Below are 8,781 nucleotides of genomic sequence, written 5' to 3' on the forward strand. Positions count from 1 at the left end.
GTTGAGGCCACCGAGTCCCATATGTCCTTTTGGACAATGGCTCGACCTTGAACGTCTGCCCCTTAACTATTGCCATTGTCCTCGATTATGTGCCCTCAGACTTTGGTCCCTCTACTCAGACAGTTAGAGCATATGATAGCACTAGGAAGGAGGTCATGTGCACTTTGGAAATTGAGTTATTGATGGGTCCAACCACATTTTCTACCATGTTCCAGGTTTTGAGGATTCCTACATCCTTTAACCTGCTATTGGGCCGACCTTGGATTCATAGAGTTTGAACCATTCCTTCTTCCTTTCATCAGAAGGTGAAGTTCATTCATGATGGGCAGGTCGTCACAGTGCAATCTATTAGAGATATGTTTGCTTCTTCTAAGCTAGTGCTTCAAATCAGTCATAGTGAGGATGACTTATTTTTTACTGGGTTCACGCTTGATGAGGTGTAGACTCTTGAGATTGAGGACTTTTGCACAAACTTCTTGGCTATGTCATTTGATCGGAACAATAGTATAGTGGTACTTGACATGATGAGGAGCACGTATTTTCTGTATAGCATGGGATTAGGGCGACGTCAACATGTGCCCAATGAGTTTATAGCTATCCCTAATCATGATGTACCATTTGGGCTTGGGTTCATCCCTACTGAGGCTAATAATCGATACATGGCATGACTGCACAAGGAGAGGGTGAGAGCTCGATTGACTCACACACTATTTGACTATCTTGTTCGCCCATACAGCATAAGCTTGGCGAACTACTTTGTGAGGGCACCAGAGCTACAGATGCATTCAGATGAGATTATTGATGGATTCAGTACTGTCTAGGAGGTTGAGCTTCAACATCTCGTCCATCAGCTACAGTTGAGTGATGGACCTCTCAACATTTCCACATCTGCATCGACCGCGTCCATCATCTCCAAATCATATGAGCCTCATAACACTCTATTTCCCAGATGAGGTCGATGAGCATGGGATATTTGCTAAGATTGGGGACATGGTGGATGGAACTGTTCCACACGACAAGTACATTGAAGAGATGCTCGTGATAAGTATGAGTCAGATTGATGAGATAGTTCAGCCTAAGCTTGCTTCACCATTTGATCTTTTTGGGGTGTCCACCATCAAGGTTGCTGAGGAGATCCAGATTGCTCTTCCTTTGGAGTTTTGAGAGGATGCTATAGTTATAGATGATTTGTTTGAGTGCCTTGTTGGCCTAGTTGAGGGAGTGTCCGACTTTGTGAACCCACCCCTTTCATTTGTCAATTTTTCAGGATTTGTCTCTCATTTTGACGATGTTCATGATTCTTCATTTATGGATTTGAGCATTCTCGAGTCTCTGCTTGTCTTTTGTGATATCACTTTATCTGCACCTTTTTCGTCCACATCACAGATATTTGATATAGATGATGAGATTGCACAACATGATTCAGATGATGACTCATCTTCCGCTTCTGATCTGCGCCCCATTGATCAGAGAGTTTCACCTGCTACAGAAGACACAAAGATTGTTGATTTCGATACAACAGATCAGCCTAGGGAGTTGAGGATCAGATTGGATTTATCCACAGATGAGAGAGATAACCTTGTCCAGTTGCTCATATCATATTTGGACCTTTTTGCATGGTCTTATGAGGACATGCCGGGCCTTGATCCATCTATAGTGCAGCATCACTTACCACTTCTGCCCCATGCCAGACTGGTTAAGTAGAAATTGTGACGATTGCACCATCGCTAGAGTTCGCAGGTGAAGAAAGAAATTTAGAAGTAGCTAATTGTGGGATTTTTATTAGTGGTTAGGTATCCCGAGTGGCTGGCCAATGTTGTCCCTATTCGCAAAAAGGATGGCAAGGTGAGAGTTTGTGTCGATTTTCAAGATCTCAATAAGGTTAGTCCTAAGGATGATTTTCCTTTCCCACACATTGACATGCTAGTTGATTGTACGGTAGGTAATTCGATGTTGTCCTTTATGGACTGGTTTTTTTGGGTACAATAAGATTCTGATGGCTTTAGAGGACATGGAAAAGATGTCATTCATTACCGAGTGGGGTACTTACTGCTATAGAGTCATGCCATTCGGGTTGAAGAATACTGGAACTACTTATCAGAGAGCAATGACTACCCTCTTCCATGACATGATTCATCAGGATGTCGAGGTTTATCTAGATGACATGAAAGAGAAATTCTCAAATAGAGTAGATCATCTAGTAGCTTTAAAGAGATTCTTTGATAAGATCAGGCAATTAAGATTGAGACTGAATCCCAAGAAGTGCACTTTTGGAGTGACTTCTAGGAAGCTACAGGGATACATGGTCAATGCGAAAGATATAGAGGCAGATCCAGATAAGATCGGAGCCATCCTGGACATACCTATGTCGAGGACTAAGAAAGATATCAGAGGCTTCTTGGGTAGACTTTAGTACATCAACAGATTTCTTATACATTTCCATTGAGTTATTCTCAAGTTATTAGGATAGACTGGAGCCACTAGTTGCTATACTGGGGTATATTTTCCTTTTTTTCCTATGAAGATGTTTGTTTTCTCACAGAGCGGTTACAGTCTTTATTACTCGAACATGGAATATTTATTCGCATTGTTGGTCATAGTTTTGATGATTTTTTCCGAGATGAGCCTTCAACGGAGCATGACGTTCAGGTTTTGACTGTCCTACTATCCATGATTCTTCAATAGATTGTTATGTTGAGATCATGGTAGTTACCCTAGCAGACCATTCTCTTGAGACTCCCTAGTGGATCATTCCTTTGAGATTATGATGAATTCCTCCAGTAAAGTGTCTTGAGTTAGAGACATCTAGATTATTGTGACACTTCATCAAGTCTCGTGATTTAGTTAAATGGGGTGTGAAGTCATATTTATAGTCAATTTGACCATTCTGACTCGCTAGCAAAGCATTTTTTGAGGCTTGTGGAGTCTCTTCCGGATCCTTTCAGTAGATTGAGAGTTGTGGTAGCACGCTACACTAGGGCATATTTTCCCCTCATCATTTCCTCCTAGCTCAGCGTTTAGAGCCACCGTCTCTTCTTAGTTATGATGTTCAGAGTCGTTTTTCTCAGTTTAACATTCAGAGCTATCAGTTCATAGTAGGCATTCAGAGTCGTGGTTCATAGTATAGCATTCAGAGTCGTATCTTTAGTTTGGCATTCAAAGCCATATCTACAGTTTGACGTTCAGAGCCACTGTCTCTTCTCAATTACGATGTTCAGAGTCGTTCTTCTTAGTTTGACATTCAAAGTTCTCAGTTCATAGTAGGCATTCAGAGTTGTGATTCATAGTATGGCGTTCAGAGTCGTATCTTTAGTTTGGCTTTCAGAGTCGTTGTTTATTTCTAGTTCGGCATTTAGAGGCATCATGTCTTTCTTCTATTTGGCATTTAGAGCCGCATCTTTAATTTGGCATTCGGAGTCATTGTTTATTTTTAGTTCAGCATTCAAAGCCATCATGTCTTTCTTCTGTTTGGCGTTCAGAGTCGCATTTTTCAGTTTGGTGTTCAAAGCCGTTGTTTATTTTTAGTTTGGCATTCAAAGACATCATATCTCCTTCTATTTGGCATTTAGAGCCATGTCTTCAGTTTGGCGGTCACAGACATGATTTCAGTTTGACATTCAGAGCCATTGTTCAGTATGACACTCAAAATTGCATTTTCAGTTTAGTGTTCAAAGTCGTATCTTTAGTTTAGCATTCAGAGCCATGATTTCAATTTTACATTCAAAGCCATATCTCAGTTCGACATTCAGAGCCATTGTTCAGTATGATGCTCAAATTCGCATTTCCGGTTTGGTGTTCAAAGTCGCATATTCAGTTTAGCGTTCAGAGCCATTGGTTGTTTCTAGTTTAGTATTCAGAGCCACCATCCTTTTTTTTAGCTTGGCGTTCAAAGCCACATCTTTAGTTTGGCGTTCAAAGTCATTGTTTGTTTCTAATTCAACATTCAGGGCCACCATCTTTTTTTTAGTTTGGTGTTCAAAGCCACATCTTTAGTTTAGCGTTCAGAGCCATGTCTTTAGCTTAGGCATTCAGAGATGTATCCCTAGTTTGACATTTTAGAGCCATCATGTTCCTTCAGTTTGATATTTAGAGCCACCATATTCGTTTAGTTCAGCGTTCAGAGCCATATTTTTAGCGTTTAGAGCTATCATGTCTATTTTTAGTTCAACGTTCAAAGCCATATCTTTAGTTTGGCATTCAGAGCCATATCTTTAGTTTGGTGTTCAGATTTGTTGCTTGTTTCTAGTTCATCATTCAGAGCCACCATTTTTTTTTTCAGTTTGGCGTTCAAAGTCGTTGTTTGTTTCCAGGTCAGCATTCAAAACCATATTTCTAGTTTGGCATTCAGAGCTGTTATTTTTTTTAGTTTTGGCATTCAGAGTCGCATCTTGAGTTTGGCGTTCAGAGTCGTGTCTTCAATTTGGCATTCAGAGCCATTGTTCAGCTTGGCATTCGGTGCCACCATCTTTCTTTAGTTTTGGCGTTCAAAGCCATTGTGCATACTCATTCAGGCATTTAAAGTCACTATCTTTCTTCCCTTTTGACGTTCAGAGTCATTTCTCATTAGCTTTGTCATTCAGAGTCATAGCTCCTAGCATTACACATATTGCTTTCACGATTTTGCATTCGTCCTCATTTTCCTCACCTCGTTACCTTGTGCTTATCGCTTCTTCATCATACTCTTCTATATTTCCCTTTCCATTGCACATGACATAGTCCTTTGAGTTCATGGCACATATTTTAGTCATATTGTTTACGCTTAGCGTTCTCATGTAGTACACATATAATCATTCCCTTTGGACACATTCTTTCCTATACTTTAAGGTGGTTCAACCGTTACTCATCTTTAACATTGACCTTCGAGTCACTTTTAGAGACGTCTTAGAGAGAGTCTAGGTCCTTACTATGGTTTTAGAGGCTGATGCGACTCATGGTAGCTTAGCTTTAAAGGCGTATCAACAAAATTTATACCTTAAATACTATTACTAAAGTAGCCAAGCTACTATAGCATAGTGGTTCTAGGATCGTTCACTGGGAAGGGTTTTCGCAAACACTAGTGATATTCAAATCAGGAAAATAGGTGATTTTCTTATGGATGTTAGCTTTAAAAGAAGATGTAAATGTTTTAGAAAGATTTAAACTAATCTAAGCTAACATTAAAGACTAAAATGAAAGGGTGTAAAAACAAGTTTCTCAAAGATAGGATAGCTATGCTCTGGCTCTTATGCAAATTGGAAATCTCAGGATAGGCTCTTTGCGTTGGGGTTGCAACTATGGTGATGCTTGCTTCCCGAACCGGTATGGATTTAGCAAATCAAGTTTTAATCCTTTAAAATGGCAAAACAGATGGTAGTGAATTTCATCAATGGTTATTCACCTTAGACTTCCTTTGAATGGCTCGTAAGAGATAACTAATGGTCTAAAGCCAAAAGCTTACCAAATATTGGCAACTCAAAGTCATTCCAGGTGATAAACTCACCTTTCAATGGCCATTGAAATTGGTTCTAACGGATTAATGCAAAACTTGGAATTGAAAACCTCACCTTCCAATAGCTCGTAGGAGATAACTAATGGATAGAAATCCAAAAGCTTATCAAGTATTGGCCGTTGGAAGTTGTCCAAAGGAAATAAAAACCAAACTTTGCATTAATGAACCATTAATGAAAAACGACTACCTTACCTTCCGGGTGCGAGAAATTTCCATGGGATTGCATCCAAGCCATCACATAACATCCATACTTTGAGAAACTAAAAGTTTTAGCCAATCATCCTCTGAGGAAAAGCCCTCAGAGGCTGTTTAGATACTAAGAAAATAGAAATGGGGAAGAACAGGAGAAGAGAGAAAAATAGAGCTTTATATATTTCTAAGTTAATGTACAGAGGATCGATCCCCCAATATCTTTTGGAGGCGTTGTGCACCTCTATATATAGCAAAATTACAAGATAAAGCCTTATGTCGGCTGAATACAAGGTTACAAAAGGAATTTACACGAGAAAATATCAAGCTAAAAATATCTGGGAAGTCGGTGGTGCGTGCGTGGAGAAACAGAGGAAATTTGGCAAGGTAAAAGGCACCTTGCGAAATTTTCGCAAGGTGAATTACTCATGATGTGAAGTGCCATATTTTCGCATCATGAGTAAATTCACCTTGCGAAAATTGCATTTTGGCAAGGTACTTTGCCTTGCCTTGCGAAATGGCTATCCCTTTGTTTGTGCTCGTGTTTCCACTTGAAATTCAAGCCTGTAAACTTCCAAAATCCTTGCTTTAACTTGTCCAAGTAGCTCTTCCATCATTTGGCATGCTTGAATTGATTCATAAGCTGATAAAAACATGTAAACTTGCCACAAAATGGTTAAAACCAATTACTAAGGACCTTAATGAATTAATTAGGTTAAATGAATATGATTACTACTCAAAGGTGCTTAAAACCATTATAATTAGGTCTACAAAATAGCACTTTTTGGTAGTAATCAGAGGCACTTTGAGAGAGTCACTTTTCTTTTAAGATTTTAAAGCCTCTTTTGTTCTTCAGTTGGCCTGAGCGAGTTTGTGTTTTACTAGTGTCCCTTTGGGGGTCTCTTTTGTTCTTCGGTAGAGTTCACTTCATTCCACTCTCTATTCACATTTTCTTTTCACTCTAGTGTTCATATTAATTGCACTCGTGAGCTTTATCGAAGAGGGACATATTTGTAGACTCCCATTTTGGGTTTATTTTTGCAACTATTTGTCTTTGCCACATGGTAGGTTTTTAAAGGGCCATGTATCGTCTTTGGAGTAGTTATTATACAATGGCATCTTACCTATTATGGTAGGTGGTGGTTTTGCTGAAGAAGGAATCAACAAGTGACACATGGTGGGGAATATTCTAAAGACGTTTTTGGGGTTTTTGGAGAGAGAGAGAGAGTTGCAGGCCATTGGAGGGAGCGGATGATAGCTTGAGGAGGAGACCAGTTGGAAAAAGGGAGAAAAAAAATGGTTTTATAGAGGAGCTGAGGAGGAGAAGATGAGGTTTTCTTTTTCTGGGAGTCAGGGGTTTTGAGTGAGAACCGAGAAAATGTGTGAAATAGAAGAGTGAATCAGTAGAGAGGGGCTTTTAGCTTCAGTGAGGGCCATTCTAGAGAGAGTTATAGAGGAGAAAGGGGCATTTGGAGTAGCAAAGACAAGAAGCAAAAGAAAGCGGCAAGAGATGAGAAGTAGAGAATCAACTCACCATTCTTTTTCTCATTCGGGTATGATTACAACTTATTTTACATTTCCCATTTTAGATTGTTCTCCCTTGTTTCCTGCTGGTTTTGGGTTCATCTTGGTGCTTAAATGTGGACATTTGATATTGTGCATATTTGTGAAATCTAAGACTAATTTTTATTCACTTTTGTTGATTCTAGTATGGCTCATTTAACTCCATTTGTAAATAACTTCTGCATTCCTCTATTCATAAACAACTTGAATATGGATCCATCACTGAATTTGATTTTTAAAGATCATGCTCTTGTTTCCTTTTGATTCCACCTATATCCAGCCCATTGACATTTATGAAATAAAGCTAGATTTAACCGTGTTATTTCTATTTGTGCATGCTCTGTTTCTATTTGTACTTTCTCCTCTGTTTTTTGGTATGTTTGGAGTATTGGGTATCACGTTTGGGTTGGCTATCTTGGTCGGGGTGCTTCTGAGAAAGCTCAGATCGGTCCAATAGATTCAGCTGTGGAATAAGTCAAGGATTGGAGCTCTATTGAAGCATTATGCTACAGCCTAATATTGTTTAGTCTTTTGAAGAAATGTCCATTGTTTTATCCAGCATCAGGGTCTTTGGTAGACATTATCCTATTGTTTATTTGGTGAGCTGAAGGTTATCAAGCCAAGGAAGACATGAAGAAGGCTTGCTTGTAGCAAGATACGACATTGTTTCTCTTAACGATGATGATAGGAATAACACAGTTAAACGAAGAAAATTATTCTAATGTCATTTCCACTGATCAAATGTTGGAAGAGGAGTCTCTCCAGGTTGTTGGTTAAAAGCTTCATTTTCAAGTATTCGAATTCTTTGTAAAGGAAGAACTCCAAGATTTGCTAAATTGCCAAGGTGCTTAGTGAATGTTCCATGCTTATATGAAACCTAGACACCCGATAACAGCTTTTGATGACCTATACCAATGGATAGATAGGATTCACCGTTGTTTATTCTCGAGTTAAGTCTCGAGAAGGGTTGGAAAAGTATGAATGGTGTTGGAGTGGTTGGAAATGTAGTTGATGTTGTAGCTAGAGGATGTGAAAAAGATGGCCATCTCTTCCTCATTGTTAGCTAAAGCTGAGAGTGATTCATTTCTTCGTGGGATTGATTCCACCACTAGTAGTTTTGAAGCTGATATCTCCAAAGGTGGACCAACCTGTGGGCATGCACATGCTTGCTTTCACTCTTGGTGTGAAGTAGATAATTTGCTGTTGAAATGAGACAGATGACACGACACCAATGTGTTCTAAGATAGGGCTTCACAGGTGACAATATGATAGAAAGGCCTACCAACCTTGACTAGTATAAAGGCCCGACTCTTCTTGAGGCCCTAGACATGATCAATAAGCCCAAGAGGCCCTTAGACAAGCCACCGTATCTTCCTCTACAAAATGTGTATGAGATTGATGGGATTGGAACTGTTTTAGTGGGACGTGTAGAAGTTGGTGCCCCGAAGTCCAGTATGGTGGTGACTTTTAGCCCCTCTAAACTAATACCTGAATTCAGGCTCGATGAGGCGCACCATTAGTCGCTCCTAGAGGCTATGCTT

This window comes from Vitis vinifera, chromosome 1, assembly GCF_030704535.1.
Source record: "Vitis vinifera cultivar Pinot Noir 40024 chromosome 1, ASM3070453v1".
Taxonomy (NCBI): domain Eukaryota; kingdom Viridiplantae; phylum Streptophyta; class Magnoliopsida; order Vitales; family Vitaceae; genus Vitis; species Vitis vinifera.